The 16,126-nt window shown below is 38.1% G+C and overlaps 1 protein-coding gene and 1 pseudogene across 1 annotated transcript in view; both read left to right on the forward strand.

The window, feature by feature from the left end:
- The window catches only part of CCDC192 (coiled-coil domain containing 192), a 210,056-nt gene that overhangs the window by 69,038 nt on the left and 124,892 nt on the right, over positions 1 to 16,126 (forward strand). The gene's annotated exons all lie outside the window — the stretch shown is intronic.
- Positions 11,657 to 15,412, forward strand: LOC124509329 (peptidyl-prolyl cis-trans isomerase FKBP1A-like; annotated as a pseudogene).

Here is a 16,126-nt window from a genome sequence, read left to right on the forward strand (position 1 = left end):
TTCACTTTTAATTCAGAATTTTTGTTGAATACGTATGCACATACACATAAGCCAGTGTGTCAACAAATTGGTTTTTATGATCTTTTAACTTTATTGTACTCTATAGACCTCGTGGTTGTTAATCACCCTGAGGGACTTTGGTAGTAGGATCTAATGGTGCCCTACCTGAAGCCAATGAGGAATGGGGAAATTCTTGCCCTATGAGCCATTCTTTTAGAGGCAGACATGTTTATCAAAATGGAAGATCCCTCAGTGATTATTTATGAACACAACATGGCTCCATGTGTGATAAGTCTCAGGAATATTTTTATTGCATAAGTTGATCATATTTTACTCAACCCCTCTCTACAGTCTAACTTCTTTGGTTAGTTTGTCTGGAATGGATGACTATTTGGCCCCTCATTTGAACCCTGTATGTGGTTATTCCATGGTTCATCTCCTATATGCTTGATCTGGAGAGGTTAAAAGAGAAGAATAACAGAGGCTTTCAAATCCCATTGGTGAGTGTTACTGCCAAACTTCTCTGAGGACTTGGAAGAGGAAAGGGTTTGGGCTCTCATTTCATACCAGCAAGTTGCTCATAACTTAGAATTGGTGCTCTCTGAACTGTGAGCCATTTAGCAGACCTGGCCCAGTAAGACGTGGCTAAATAGCTAATTTCTAGCATACTGACAAGGCAATATTCAAAATAAAACTTTGGAACTCTATCAGGATCTTATTAAACTTATCTCTCTCTCTTTTTTTTTTAATATGGCCTAGAAATCCAAGGCACAATAAATTACTGCGGGAGGCACTAATCTTAGCTGTTGGATCTCCTAGTGAGGGCGGATGCAGGCACATAGACCTATGGCATGAATTTGGTCAATCACATCTTCCAAGCCTAGATTCTGGCCAACACCCAGGAGGCTCACTTTCTCCTCAACCAGATTTGCATGCTGTTTCTTCATTTTCTATAGATGATGACTAAGTTTAAGCTGAATAAACACCCAAACCACCCTAGCTCTTTAGGACCATTGCATGTGCCTGATCTTTGTCTAGCCACCTAACTGGACACAGAGTATAGTCCTTTCACTTTTTTGTGAATATTTATTAGTTACCTATGCATTTCTTCAAGTACTTATTTTGGTGCCTTACTTGATAATCACAGGCTTCTCACACCAACATTTTATTAAAGGAATGTACAAATTTTAGAGTCCCAAATATTCTAGTACAGATCATTATTATAATCTCCATTTGCTTTTCAAAAAAAATCAAATTAGAGTGGCACCTGGGTGGCTCAGGAAGTTAAGTGTCTGACTCCTGATTTCAGCTCAGGTCATGATCCCAGGGTCATGGGATCAAGCCCTGTGTCAGGCTCCACTCAGAGTGTGGAGCCTGCTTAGGATTCTCTTTCTCCCTCTCTCTCTGCCCTTTCCCAACTCTCTCTCTCTCTCTCTCTCTCTCAAAACAAATAAATACACATTTTAAAAACTTAAAAAAAATCAAATGAGAATAGTGCAAGATTATTCACAGCATTTTCCCCCTTTTGATTCTGAGCTGCATTAACCTAGCCATTAATGCTCACACAGAACTCATACTATTGCTAAAAGAATCTAATACAAGTAATATTTTAATCATTTTTTTCTTAAGAATTAAAACCACTTAAGATTTAAGATGAGTATCATGCCTTCCCACTGTAGAGAAAAGAAAGATAAGCTATCATTATAGATCATGAGGGCAGTTTAAAAGGTCCTATTATCTGTTTCCTGCCAGAGAGAAGGGTAGTAATGGAGAACTAGGCACTGGGCTTGAAGGACCTGACAAAGGTTCTGCAAGTTCTGTTCTTCTTATTTGTGGTAAGAAGCTAATAACATTACTTAGCTTCACAGGGTGCTTTAAGAAGGTATACAAATGGGTGAAGTGGGGTGATACACAAGAAATAGCAACGTGCCTGACACATACAAAGGTTCAAAAAATTTATTAAAAGTTATTACAAAATGAACTGTTTCAGTAAAACTGATCCACAATTTTTATAGGGTTGTGGTTAATAAACTTATGGAATAAAGTACCTCATATTAGCCTACATTCAGTCTATTTTATAGGAAGTTAAAGAGAAAATTACTTTCTGAAGACAATCTTACATCCTATCAACATTTACTCAGCTCATTTCTTCCCCCTGGTGAATGTCTTTTTAAGCCTTTGGTAGAAACATCTCCTTGTAATTTTTCTGTTTCTCTGTATTTATCCAACATGATAAATTTCTTAATAGTAGAGCCCGCATCTAATTCATGGTGTCTTCCGCATAGTATGTTCTCAATAAGTATGTGTTAAATGACTCAGTCAGTCAGTCAATGACTGAATGGATGAATGAAAGTGGCAAAACGTGGCAGATACTTCTTTCAATTCAAAAAGTATCATTTCAGGGCCCACAATTTCCAAAAGCAGATATCAGTTCTAGCCCCAGCCTACCTGGCCATTTCTGCCAGAGAGCTCTGTGCTTAACTGTACTCTAGGGTCTAACCTGGAGTGTCACTGGATATTTCACTTTATAAAAAGCTTGGATGAGAGAAAGTATATCACAGGGTAGTACCTGAAATATAGTTCATGTTTTCTTTTACACAGCTACCCTAAAATTCTTCAAGTAAATGAGGTCAGCAGAGAGCCAATTCCTAGACTGTATCAAGTTGCCCTAGAATTGCTTTCATTGAATGTGGGAGAAGTGGTTTGACATGATGCTAATGACTTAGTTTTGGAAGATTTATAAAATGTCCCATTCCATAGAGTATCACCAGAAACACAGGTAACACAATGGCACTAAATTCATATCTTTCATTAATCGCTATGAATGTAAATGGACTAAATGCTCTAATAAAAAGATATAGGTTGTCAGAATGGATAAAAAAAACAAGATCTATCTATATGCTGACTATAAGAGACTCATTTTAGACCTAAAGACACCTGCAGATTGAAGGTGAGGGGTTGGAACACCATCTATCATGCTAACGGACATTAAAAGAAAGCTGAAGTAGCCATACTTCTATCAGACAAACTAGCTTTTATTTATTTTTATTTTTTTAATGTTTTATTTATTTTTGAGAGACAGAGAGACAGAGTGTGAGCAGGAGAGGATCAGAGAGAGAAGGAAACACAGAATCTGAAGTAGGCTCCAGGCTCTGAGTTTTTAGCACAGAGCCCAATGCATGGCTCAAACTAATGAACCACAAGATCATGACCTGTGCTGAAGTTGGGCACTTAACCAACTGAGCCACTTGGGTGCCCCAGACAAACTAGATTTTAAAACAAGGACTGTAGGTAGAGACGAAGAAGGGCATTATATCATAATTAAGAGGTATATCCATCAAGAAGATATAACAATTGTATATATTTATGCCCCCAACCTGAGACACCCAAATACATAAATTAATTACTACAAACATAAACAAACTCATTGATAATAATACAATAATAGTAGGGGACTTTTACTCCCCACTTACAGCAACGGACAGGTCATCTAAGCAGAAAATCAACAAGAAAATAATGGCTTTGAATGACACAATGCCCCATACACAAAAATAAATTCAAGATGGATGAAAGAACTAAATGTGAGACAGGAAACCATCAAAATCCTAGAGAACAAAGGCAGCAACCTTTTGACCTCAGCCACAGCAACCTCTTACTAGACACATCACCAAAGGCAAGGGAAACAAAAGCAAACATGAACTATTAGGACTTCATCAAGATAAAAAGCTTCTGCACAGGGAAGGAAACAATCAACACAACTAAAAGGCAGACTATAGAATGGGAGAAAATATTTGCAAATGACATATCTGATAAAGGGTTAGTATCCAAAATCTATAAAGAACTTATCAAACTCAACACCGAAAAGACAAAAACAAATAGCCCAGTGAATAAATGGGCAGAAGACATGAATAGACACTTTTCCAAAGAAGACATCCAGATGGCTAACAGACACATGAAAAGATGCTCAACATCACTCATCATCAAGGGAATACAGATCAAGACCATGATGAGATACCTCCTCACACCTGTCAGAATGGCTAAAATTAACAACACAAGAAACAACAGGTGTTGGCAAGGATGCAGAGAAACAGGAACCCTCTTGCACTGTTGGTGGAGATACAAACTGATGCAGTAACTCTGTAAAACAGTATGGAGTCTCCTCAAAAAACTAAAAATGTAACTACCCTGCGATCCAGCAATTGCACTATTAGGCATTTACTCAAAGGATACAAGAATATAGATTTAAAGGGATACATGCACCTCAAAGTTTATAGTAGCATTATCAACAACAGCCAAACTATGGAGAGAGCCCAAATATCCATAAACAGTAAGTGTAGAAAGAAGATGTGTGTGTGTGTGTGTGTGTGTGTGTGTGTGTATAAAGTATTACTTGGCAGTCAAAAAGAATGAAATCTTTCTATTTACAATGATGTGGATAGAGCTAGAATGTATTGTGATAAGTGAACAAGTCAATCAGAGAAAGGCAAATACCATACAATTTCAGTCATATGTGGAATTTAAGAAACAAAACAGATGAACATATGGGAAGGGTGGGGGAGGAAGAGAATAGAGGAAAACAAATCCTAAGAGACTCTTAATGATAGAGAACAAACTATAGGTTGACAGAAGGAGGTGGGTGGGAGATGGGATAAATGAGTGATGGGTACAAAGGAGGGCACCTGTTGTGATGAGCAGTGGGTATTGTATGTAAGTGATGAATCAGTGAATTCTACTCCTGAAACCAATATTGCACTAGACGTTAACCAAATAAAATTTAAATTAAAAAAAAAAGAAAAATAAAGAAAATTGTCCTATCAAGTTTATTATTACTTGGTGTCAGACTATTATTGAGGACATTTATTATTATATCAGAGAGGATGCCTTCTTCTGTATGAATATTGGTATCTTCACTAAGCACTGGGCTTGCTTTTACTCCATGGATCTTGTTTCTATAATGGTTATTTTAACTACCAAGAAAGTCTAGGGTCAAGTTATTTGTGCCTCATCTCTAACAAATATTGAGGTAGGATGTCAGGACATGAACAATGTGAACCAAACTTCTCACTTGCCCCATCTTATTTTCTTGCTGTTAAATTCATTTAACTACATCTTTCAAATTTATTTTAGTGGCCTCTAATTTAATATATTTACCTTTTCAAGCTATTCTAAGTTTTTTCTGATATGCATAATTACGAAGTTAAATCAATGGATCATAAAGGAAGTAATCAGACTGATTCCAGAGTTGGCTCCATTGACTACAATGATCCAATAATATAAGTATTTTACTTAAATCTCTCAATGACTGCTTATTAACAATAACAGGGTATTGGCCATCATGTCAAGAAAGGACCTTGACCAGATCCCTACCACTTTTCTTTTGATGGTTTAACCTCCTGACCTTGTCCCCTGCCTTCTACTGACAATTGACATTCAGCAAGGACATGCTTTGAGGATCCGGAATTCACTCAAGATTCTCCTAGGTTCTAGGTTCCATCCCTTCCCAAGGTGGACCCTTCCCTGTGCTTCACCCACTGCATGCCTTTCAAAACCTGGGGTGCATCTCCCTCAAGTGACATGCTTCTCTTGACTCCTCAGGCAGAAACTGTCTTTTCTTCCAGTGCATATTCTACCGATCTTTTCTTTATTCTCTATTCCACCGTAATAGTTGAGTCCCCAAGTTCTGAGACTTGGCTTTAGTCTCACATAGTTCTTGATACAAAGTAAGTGTTCAGTAAATGCCTTGTTAAACAAATGACCAAGTAAATAAGAGAATCTATCTATGTGTATATGATAGTTGCTTCTCTATGTGCATTTTAGAAAACAAATGAAACAACAGCAAATTAAGTATGCTCCTCTAGTTGGCAGCAAATCATCTAGAAAAGATTCTAAGAAATTATTTATTAATAATATTACCCTATTTTCAAAAGGCAAGAAACAAAAACAAAAAATGTATCTCAAATGGATACGAATATTAAACTTTATGTTCTCCTGATATAATTTTATACTGTTATTAAACATTAACGATAATGTTTAATTTAACTATACTTATTTATTTATACTCTATTTAACTTCAGAAAGAATTTGAGGTGGCCTATAATAAATGTATGTATGAAACAGATGAATTTTAAGTACATAACTAACTATAAATGAGAACAAACATATTGAAATAAAATAGCAATGAAAGGAGAAAAAGTAGAACCTGCAAGTTTAAGTCATAACTTTCCATAGAGTATACTTGAAAGAAATATAACTATGATGTTCTTAATGCTAAAGGCAAAATGGAGAAAATAACAGATGAGTAGTTCTTATTGTATTGGTGGAGGACATATTACTAATTATTTTCTAGTGAGCTAATTCTGAAACGAGACTTTATGTTGGATTTCATATAGGGAATACTGAGAGAGATAGTTATGAGGCAAAAAATATCAGTAATCTCAAATCAACAAATGCAGTTATAAATTTTATGTGACTGTTTCTAGGACTCCCATCAAAAGAAGCCAAGGATATAACATGTAAATGGTTCAAGTAGGCTCTCCTCATTGTAGTTATAGTCTAGTTGGTATTGTGTGTTTCCTAAATCCCCAGCTATTTCTGATAATCCAGCAGTAACATAAAACTACATTCAAAGGCCAAATAAGTAATGCAAAAGAGGGAGTATGGCCAGAACAAGTCATGTGGGTCTGCAGGGTGCATATCATACATAAGAAGGAGAATAAAGCTCAACTTACCAAGTTTTTCAGAAGATGAAAGTCTAGATTTTTGTGGGAAATTTTTCCACTTATAAATGTTGGCAACTAATTAAAATAAAATAGACTACTTTGTGTGGCAAATGAAACATATTTATAGGTATACTAAGTATGAACCTTACCTTGGATTTTGACTTTAAACAACTCTTTTCTTACATCTTTTCTATAATTTGAAAGATGTTCCCTACAGAGGACATGATTGTGTGGTGACTGTAGGTGGGAAGGAGTTAGTTTGTTTTTGTAGTTGTTGTTTTAACTACTCAAATTTTATTACAACAATGCTACTTGTTGTCACAAATAGACCCCAGAATTTCAGTGGCTTAGCACAAGAGAAATTTCTTGCCTATTCAAGTTCCATTCTATTGTGAGTACTCTTTTTGGTATGTAGGCTCTGCTCATTCATTGTTCTTCAGGGTCACTTGTTGAAAGACTGATGAAGCCCCTGACATCTTCCACATGTAGAATCCGATTCCGATTTGGGATCGTCTCTATTCTAGTGGGCCAGAAGGGAGGAGATCATGGAGGTGTGTGCTTCAGAAGCTTATAATGGTCTACAGAGTAATCCCACCCCCACCCCGCCCCTATCTTGTGGAGGATATGTTTAAAGACCACCCCCCTCCCTGCCGTAGATGCCTGAAATCACAGATAGTAATGAACTCTATATATACCACGTTTTTTTCTAATACGTACATACCTATGGTAAAGTTTAATTTATAAATTAGGCATAGCAAGAGATAAACAACAATAACTAATAGCAAGAACAAGTGCAATAATATAATAAAAGTTATGTAAATATGGTTTCTCTTTCCCTCTCTCTCTCTCAAAATGCCTTATGGTACTGTACTCCCTCTTCTTGTAATGATGTGAGCTGATAAAATGCCTCCATGATGAGATGAAGTGAAGTAAATGGACATGGGCATTGTGATGTAACGTCAGGTTACTCCTGACCTTCTGACAATATGTCAGAAGGAGGATCAGCTTCTTTGAGACCATGGGTGGCCACAGGTGACCGAAACCATGGAAAACAAAACCACAGATACGGGGGAACTACAAAACTGCAATAGGTGTACCTCACTTCTGCTCACGTTCATTGGCTAACGCTTAGTTGTGAGGCCACAGTAATTGCAGGGAATGCCAGGAAAGGTAGTCTGGCTGTACACCCAGGAAGAAGTGGGAAGTATGGATCAGATTCTGCCATACCAGGGTTTAAGTCATTTATCTTCACCTGGATCTGTAAGTATTTACAATTGGACCCCAGAGGAATCAGAAATTGGTTCATTATTATTACTACCACTACTATCACCAAACCGGGTAAAAGTTGAGATTAAAGTTTATGCAATAAATACCAGACAATCAAAAGGTCTGAAGAGAATGTACAATTTGCCTCCATGCCTAATTTCACGATGTTCAATGTACAAAATATAACTTTTTTTTTTTTGCTTAAATAAAATCTAGTCTGATTCAGGCCCCTACTGTGATTGTTAGCCAGAAATTTGGTCTCCGTTATTGTTAGGAAGAATGGTCTTCTTTCCTCCCTGAGGTTTGCACAGGTACCCCAAGGATTTTACTATCCAAAGTGGAGAGGGGACAGACACTATATTCTAGTTCATTGTGGCTGCTATTTTTCTGTTCTGAATGCCTATGGACCCATTCAAAGACTTATGGTTCTTGTCGTTCAGTGCTAAGTTTTAACAGAAGATTTGTGGGAACTCTTGTGTTATATATAGCACTCAGGGCCAAGTCTCCCTTGGCACACCTGCCTATTTGAGGTCATATTACCCAAAGGACCTAGGTAGAAGTGGAGTACTCTCCCTGCCATCTGAAGAACACCCAATACCTCACCCTCTTTGTTTTGGATGAATCAACTTCCTGCTTTCAGGTTTGTTTATTTTCTTTTCCATTTCAAAGCACCAGATTCTACTCCTTTTCTACTTGAGTTATTTTTAGGTTCTTTTATTAATGAGACCAGGCTTCTCAACCAAAAGCTTTCCAGACGCTCAAAACCTCATCAATGAATGTTAACTCCCTCTCTTTCTATAGTGATCAAGGGTATTGTCGGTGTTGGCATAGTGGTGACTTCTCTTTATGAGACTGAATGAGTTTTCAGATTGGATTTATTGAAATTTATAGACTACCTAAAGAGTTCTAGGGAAATGTATATTTGGATAGTTAAGTAGAAAAGTCATGAATTGTGTAGTTTATTTTGTTGCTAAATGTGAAGAAGTATGATGATTACTGATTAAAATAAAATCTGAACTGTTAACTGTAGCTGTTAGCATTGAAATTGATTTTGACCATTCATATCTCAGATAGTTTCTAATCCCCAGAGATTAGTCTTTCAACATTCCTAGGTATACTAGGCATTAACATCCAAAAGAGAAAATGTGAGCTCTCACACCAATCATGAGATGTGATAGAGTCACCAGCAAGGTCTAAGGAGAGAGAGAGAGAGAGAGAGAGAGAATAAGCACTCATGCTTCTCTCCTCAACTTCTCCTTTACATGACCCACACACTCCTCCTCCCTCCAATAAATTGGGTATGTTGGCTAAATATTCAAGAAATGCTTAAGCATCACCTGTTTCTGTAAGGACTTTTTCCCACTGCACACTCAGAACAGACTACCTGGGATTAGGACACCATGCTATTAGCTTTCTAGTCATGTTACCTTGGGTAAGTTGCTTGATCTCCATGAGTCTCAACTCCTACCACTTCAAAAGGGTTGTAATAAATGAACCTAGCTCATGAAATTGTCATCAGGATTAACAGAGTTAGTGTCATATTTAGAAAATTCTTAGATCAGTAACTGCCATGCTGTAAATTTTATATAAGTGCTTGCTAACTAACAAAACACAACAAAAACAACACCAGCATCAAAAAATGAAAACAAAAAACAAAACCCAGCGAACATTCTTCTGGCTTCTTCAGTGCTAAATTTTAATGGCATTCTTGGTGGGAAAATTCAGCATCCTGTTTATCTATAAAATGGAATAATCACAGAACCCAACTTAATAGGGTTATTGAGAGGACAAAGTAAGTTGATAAAAGAAAAGGACTTAGAATTGTGCCTATGGCATAGCCCACCCTCATTAAAGTTGACGTTAATTACTGCACCTGCTCTTGTTGATTATCCTATCATTACTTGCAATATATGCTTTTGACATTTATCTAACAGTACCAGAATCCATTTTGTTGAGTTTAGCTCTTAAGTACTCCATGGTATTCACAATAAATACATGTCTCTGTTGACCCAAAGAAGTGTTAATGCATATAAGAACTTTTTCTTGGGGTGCTGGGGTGGCTCATTCGGTTGGCTGAGTGGCCGACTCTTGATTTTGGCTCAGGTCATGATCCCAGGGTCATGGGATGGAGCCCTGTGTCAGACTCTGTGCTGAGCATGGAGCCTGCTTAAGATGCTCTCTCCCCCTGTGCCCCACCTCCGCACACGCACACGTGTGTGTGTGTGCATGTCCATGAAAAAAAGAATTTATTCTTACAAGGACTTGTGAGAACTTATTCTTTGTGCATGAGGAGGGCATGTAGGAGACCCTCTTCATGTGCCTAGAGAAGCCCAGAGGAACTAATACAGGCATTTCTGTTCACCATTGCTTGAGCAAGAACACAGTGATTGTGTTAGGCAGATGTCAACGCCATAGGGAATGGAAAACTACTGCTGAGAAATTTTGCAACTGGAAAAGATCATCTATGAAGCTTAGAGGCGATTGATTCTGACCACACTCTTGTCCCTCCACCTTTGACTTTCTAACCTTTACTTTCTCAGCCCCCAAGGAAATGCCATCCTACCTGATTCTGTCCAATTTTTGCTTGACCCCTTAAGGAAAAAATCCCAACTGGGAGTTTTGAGTATGCATATTCCTCCTGTGTAGTGCTAAATGAAATGCAACTGGTTTAGCCAAAGTTTCTTTGACATTCATTTTTGGATGCACATTTCTGGAAACATTAATGTAAATCTAGTGGGAAAACCAGTGGAGGGGAGAGGAGAGTCAGTGAACACACACCTTTTTGATGTTATATTCTTTACTTTCTGATTTCACCAGTTGGCCTTGTTTTAGTCTGTCCTTATTCTGTTTAGCCTTCCCTTTCTCAGAAACTGCCAAGAATTCCGCTAGAACAGAAGCACCCACAATTGAGTTGAATGAGAAACCTCAGAATTATTAAGAATTTACTTTTTAAACATAAATTTTAATATAGTTTCCTAGAAATTACTGATGATGTCAATAGCCTATTTTGAAAAATAAAAAAGGGAAGTTGTTTCTAATTTTAAATGGTAATTAAAGTAACTGCTTATGTGCAGATGTTTATCATTCGTAATGTTTCAAATATAAATAATTTTATCTTTTGCCCAATCTCTTCCCTTTGTTTTAAATGTCATTAATTGAGAGCTGACATAAACCCCACTGGGAGATTGCAGGGAGGAAAAAATGTCCAGGAGAGTTCTCTTTAGCCTTTATAAATGAAAAGGTATTGTCATAGCCTTGGAACCTGTAACAACAATTAGCAACCATATAAATAAATGATTTACACAGACTCATCTAAATGGGTGTGATTTCTCCAAGAAGGATAACAGGCCACAGAGTTGCTAAATGGTTTAGGTATGAGTCATTTCAAAAATGAAACCTAAAATAATAACTCCACACCTTTTAAACTTTTTTCATTAAAAATGTATGGCTATATTGTGTTACAGGATCTAAGGAAGACTTGAGCTTCTCCTATAAAGGATACAAGTAAGTCACAAGACTTCAAGAAGAGGTTAGGGGATATAAAACCATAAGAAATAGTTATTAATTGTTCATTCTTCAACTATTTTTGCTAATCGTACAAGCCAGTCTCATATGCTTCAGGCTTCATGGGTGCAGGGAGCCCTGGGTGCAAATTGTTATGGTTTGTCCTCATGGAAGAACTGGTTAAGAGGAAGGATTCAGAGAAGCAGGAGGAGGAGGCTTGGCGATCAAACAGGGAGGCTCTTGCTGGCCTTGGGGAAAATGCATCATACACCAGGGTAGAAGTGGGGGCCAGAACAATGCATACAGTCAGAATGGAAGCTCTGAGGAGGGAATAGGTGGAAATGAGAATGGGAGGCATTATTCTGCTTTGCAGAATTGCTAATGAGAATACAGCTAGATGTTTACATTCAGTGTTAAAAACAAGTTATGTCCAGTTTGAGCTCATGGGAATGTTTCCCCCTCAACAGTATTCCATGCCTGAAACATACTTATCCCCAGAGATAGAGCTCATGCAGTAACCAAAGTAATTAAAGAGCTGGATCACGGTAACCCTTAAAGGGCCGCTATGTTCAGCTAGTCACTGTTGTAGATAAAAGTTACCCTGGATGGAAACCTAGGATTGAAGTGGATTTTAGCCTGACCAACTAGCATGTTAAATGCTCAGAGATGTATGATTTGGACAAGGTCAAAGTTTAGTTGATGAGGGACTCAGAGAATGCTTCCATGACCTCTCCAAAAGTGTGTTCCCTGGGGCATTAATTTGCCATTTGGCCATAGATCTTAGGATAAGTAAGAACTTACTCTTCAAAATGACTTCCTAGCAAATTGATCTTTTGCTGGTTGGTTCCAAGTCTGACCCCTTTGGAAATTCATGCCAATGAGATCACATGCTACTTGGCTCCCACTGCTCTCCCGTTTATGTCTTATGTATCTGTGTGGCCTCAAACAGTATTAAGGATAAACAACCATATTCAAAATCTTCTTTAAGTATGGCAAATTCATTTTATTAAGATGCTTTCATTTTGATTCCTCTTCATGGATGGGTTTTTATTTGTTTTATTTTTATGTCTGAGACCATGATCTGAGAAAACTTCTAGCCTAAAAACATAATTTCCTACAGCCTTATGAATAAATATTATGACAACAGGGTCTCTCTTCTCGCAATGCCCACATGTCACCCTAAAAATGCATGGTAGTAAGACTTCAGGCAAGTGTTTCTCACTCTGAAATGGTATGTTCACAGGTGTATTCTTAGGCTCATATGGTATATGCATATGCCATGTGCCTTGAAAGCTACTGTATCATCATCTTCAATATATTTTAGGAAGAGCTGATTGATATTTTTGACATTTTCTGTGGACTGTCACACATGCCAAAGCAAAATAAACCTAAGGTAGATAAAGGGAAAATACCAGAACATCAACTGAAATACTACCTTCCTCCTCCTGGATTTCATTTCTGAATGCTCTAAGAGACTCCAAAGTGGTACATAAGGCTAGACCAGTGCAGTAGTCCATTTGAGGATGGAGCGGGGTGGAGAGATAATGAGGTTTCACATAATTTCCATATACTGACAGGTTCCTGCATGGAATTTACCTTTAGCATCACAAAAACTATGTCCTTATAGGCCTTCTACATTGCCCATTGGAGTCTGGGGAGTGTCTTCATATAGAAAAGTATATGAAGAAATTTGTCAAAATCAATGGTTCAGCATATTCTTATCAGATGTTATTAACTACAAAACATGTCCATACAAAGTTCAAAAATTACAGATTTATATTTTTTCTCAAAACTTTCCATCCATCATTGATGCTCAGATATAGCAATTAGACAATGCATTTTAAGGCCATTGTGGTACATTCCATATGTGTTTGAGAAAGGTAGTGGGTCGAGGAGGGTGATTAAGAGATAAGACTACCTGAACTTATAAGCCTGATGGACTTGGCAAAGAAATTATGATTCAGAGTTAGTGGTCAGCTGAGAGTATCTCAGAAATCAATATACTGTTGTGTGGATTAATACTTTACTAGTGTCAAACATCACAATCACAATCATTCAGACTGCACCTGTGAAATTTTTTACATTCTGAGAGATAAAGAGTATTTGTCAACTTAAGCCATGCAAACAAGGGCTTTTCTGCAAAAGAGGTCTGTCATGGCCCTAAAGCTAATCAGTGAATTAGGGGGCAATCTTCTCCTCACAGTTCAACACCAACAGGGTTTCTAAGGTAGAGTCCTGTGATAGCAATCCTACTCTCATTTAACAGAAACACATTCTAATGAATTTAAGCAAAAAAAGAATTAACTGAAGATCAGGAGTAACTCCCAAGACTCTCCGGAAGGTTCTCTCCAGAGGACCAGGCTTGGAAACTAAAGTTGGGGATGATGCTCTAATCGTACCACAGAACTGTCCCAGTGGAAGTGTCCACCACTGCATCACCCCACCTAGTAACTCTGAGGCTAGCCCTGGAAGCTTCCACTAGAACCTCCTTCTGTACAGGATATTTCTGCTGTGAGTGGAGGGCATCTGAAACGGTTCTGACATGAATTGTGGCATGGATGCTTCTAACTGGTGAAGAGGAGGTCTCAAGTCTGACCTGAGGGTGCAAGGAAAGTGGCAAGAGAATTTTAGATTTCCAGCTTGAGGTGAGGACCCATAAAGTTGGGAAACTTCTACCCTAAGGAAATTGTTCAAAATGCCTGGAAGGCAAAAAGAATAGCACAACACCTGCCAAACCCAGAATCTGGGTCCTTCGGCGGGCTTAACTAGGTCAGCTGTTGGTTCTGAGACACAAAGAAATTGAGGGAGATTCAACCATAGCCTGGGAAAAGTGATTGAGTTACTCCTTGCTATTTGTTTCTTTAAATCTTGTCCTTTGCTATGCCTGAATTTAATCTGTTAAAGAAAGGCAACAGTGTGATATTATCAGTTATTTATACTAATTGAGTAGTTACCAGTTTGGTAACAGCCCTAAAAAGAGATGAGGTACTGATTCATGCTACAAGAAGGATGAACTTTGAAAACACTATGCTCAATGACAAATAAGCCAAGAATATACACTGCAGGAAAAGACAGTTTCTTCAAAAAATGGTGCTGGGAAAGATGGACAACTACATGTAAAAGAATGAAACTGGACCACTTTCTAACACCATACCTACACAAAAAAACTCAAAATGGATTCAAGACCTAAATTCCTGAGAGACCTGGAATTCGTAAAAATCCTAGAAGAGGACACAGGCAGTAATTCCTCTGACATTGGCCACAGCAACATTTTTGTAGATATGTCTCCTAAGGCAAGGAAACAAAAGCAAAGGCTACATCAAAATAAAATTTTTTTGTACAGCAAAGGAAACCATCAATGAAACAAAATGGCAACCTACTGAATGAAGGTTTGCAAAATCATTTGCAAATAATATATCCTGTAAGGGGTTAATATCTAAAATATATAAAGAATGTATACAACTCAACAGTGAAAAAATAAACAACTAGATGATTAAAAAGCGAGCATGGGTCATGAGGCCAGGAATCACCTCCAGGTCTGCTGTCTGTCCATGTGGCTCGCCTGCTCTTCCAGCATCCCTCACCACTGCAGTCTTAGAACGTGCAGGTGGAGACTATCTCCCCCAGAGATGGGCTACTGTCCCAAAGCATGGCCAGACCTGTGTGGTGCACGACACAGGGATTCTTGAAGATAGAAAGAAATTTGATCCCTTCCAGAACAGAAAGAAGTGCTTTAAGTTTATGCTAGGGAAGCAGGAGGTGATCTGAGGCTAGAAAGAAGGCGTTGCCCCCATAAGTATGGGTCAGAGAGCCAAAATATCTCCCCAGACTATGACTACAGTTTTCCTAGGCACCCAGGCATCACCCCACCAAATGCCACTCTTGTTTTTGTCCTTGACATGGAGCTTCTGAAATTGGAATGACAGGAATGGCATCTTCCCTGGGCACCCCATTCTTGGATGTGCCATGGAGGGATGTGGTGCCTCCAGAGGTGCACACACAAATCTGTCAGTCGTGTGGAGCTTTTCCTGATTGTTCCACTACATTTCTTTCTTTCTTTCTTTCTTTCTTTCTTTCTTTCTTTCTTTCTTTCTTTCTTTCTTTCTTTCTTTCATTATTTTTTAAAATTTTTTAATGTATGTTTATTTTTGAGACAGAGAGAGAGCATGAGCAGGGGAGGGGCAGAGAGAGAGGGAGACACAGAATCCAAAGCAGGCTCCAGGCTCTGAGCTGTCAGCACAGAGCCCGATGTGGGGCTCGAACTCACGAACTGTGAGATCATGACCTGAGCCAAAGTCAGACGCTTAACCGACTGAGTCACTCAGGAGCCCCATCCACTACATTCTTTAGATAAGCATTGATACCGAATGAAAGTGTTCTGTCCCCATGGCTTTGCTCTTTCTCTTTCTCCTCATACGTGTGTTGACCTAAACTATATGCCATAAACCTCAAGTTATTCATTTTATTTCATTTTCTTGTTGGGGTGAAGTTTCAGTTTCAATCTTCTAGATCTAGGTTTCCATTTAAGTATTAGTTCAAGTATTAACAGCACAAGTAATGGGTTAACTTCAGAATAGGAATTGGTGGGGGAGGGAGGATGCAAAAATCTTTATTTTATTTTGTTTTTCTGGTTGAAA

Source organism: Lynx rufus, unplaced genomic scaffold (assembly GCF_022079265.1).
Source record: "Lynx rufus isolate CCGP_SWC_20201006 ecotype Redwood Valley unplaced genomic scaffold, mLynRuf1.p SCAF_1, whole genome shotgun sequence".
Taxonomy (NCBI): Eukaryota; Metazoa; Chordata; class Mammalia; order Carnivora; family Felidae; genus Lynx; species Lynx rufus.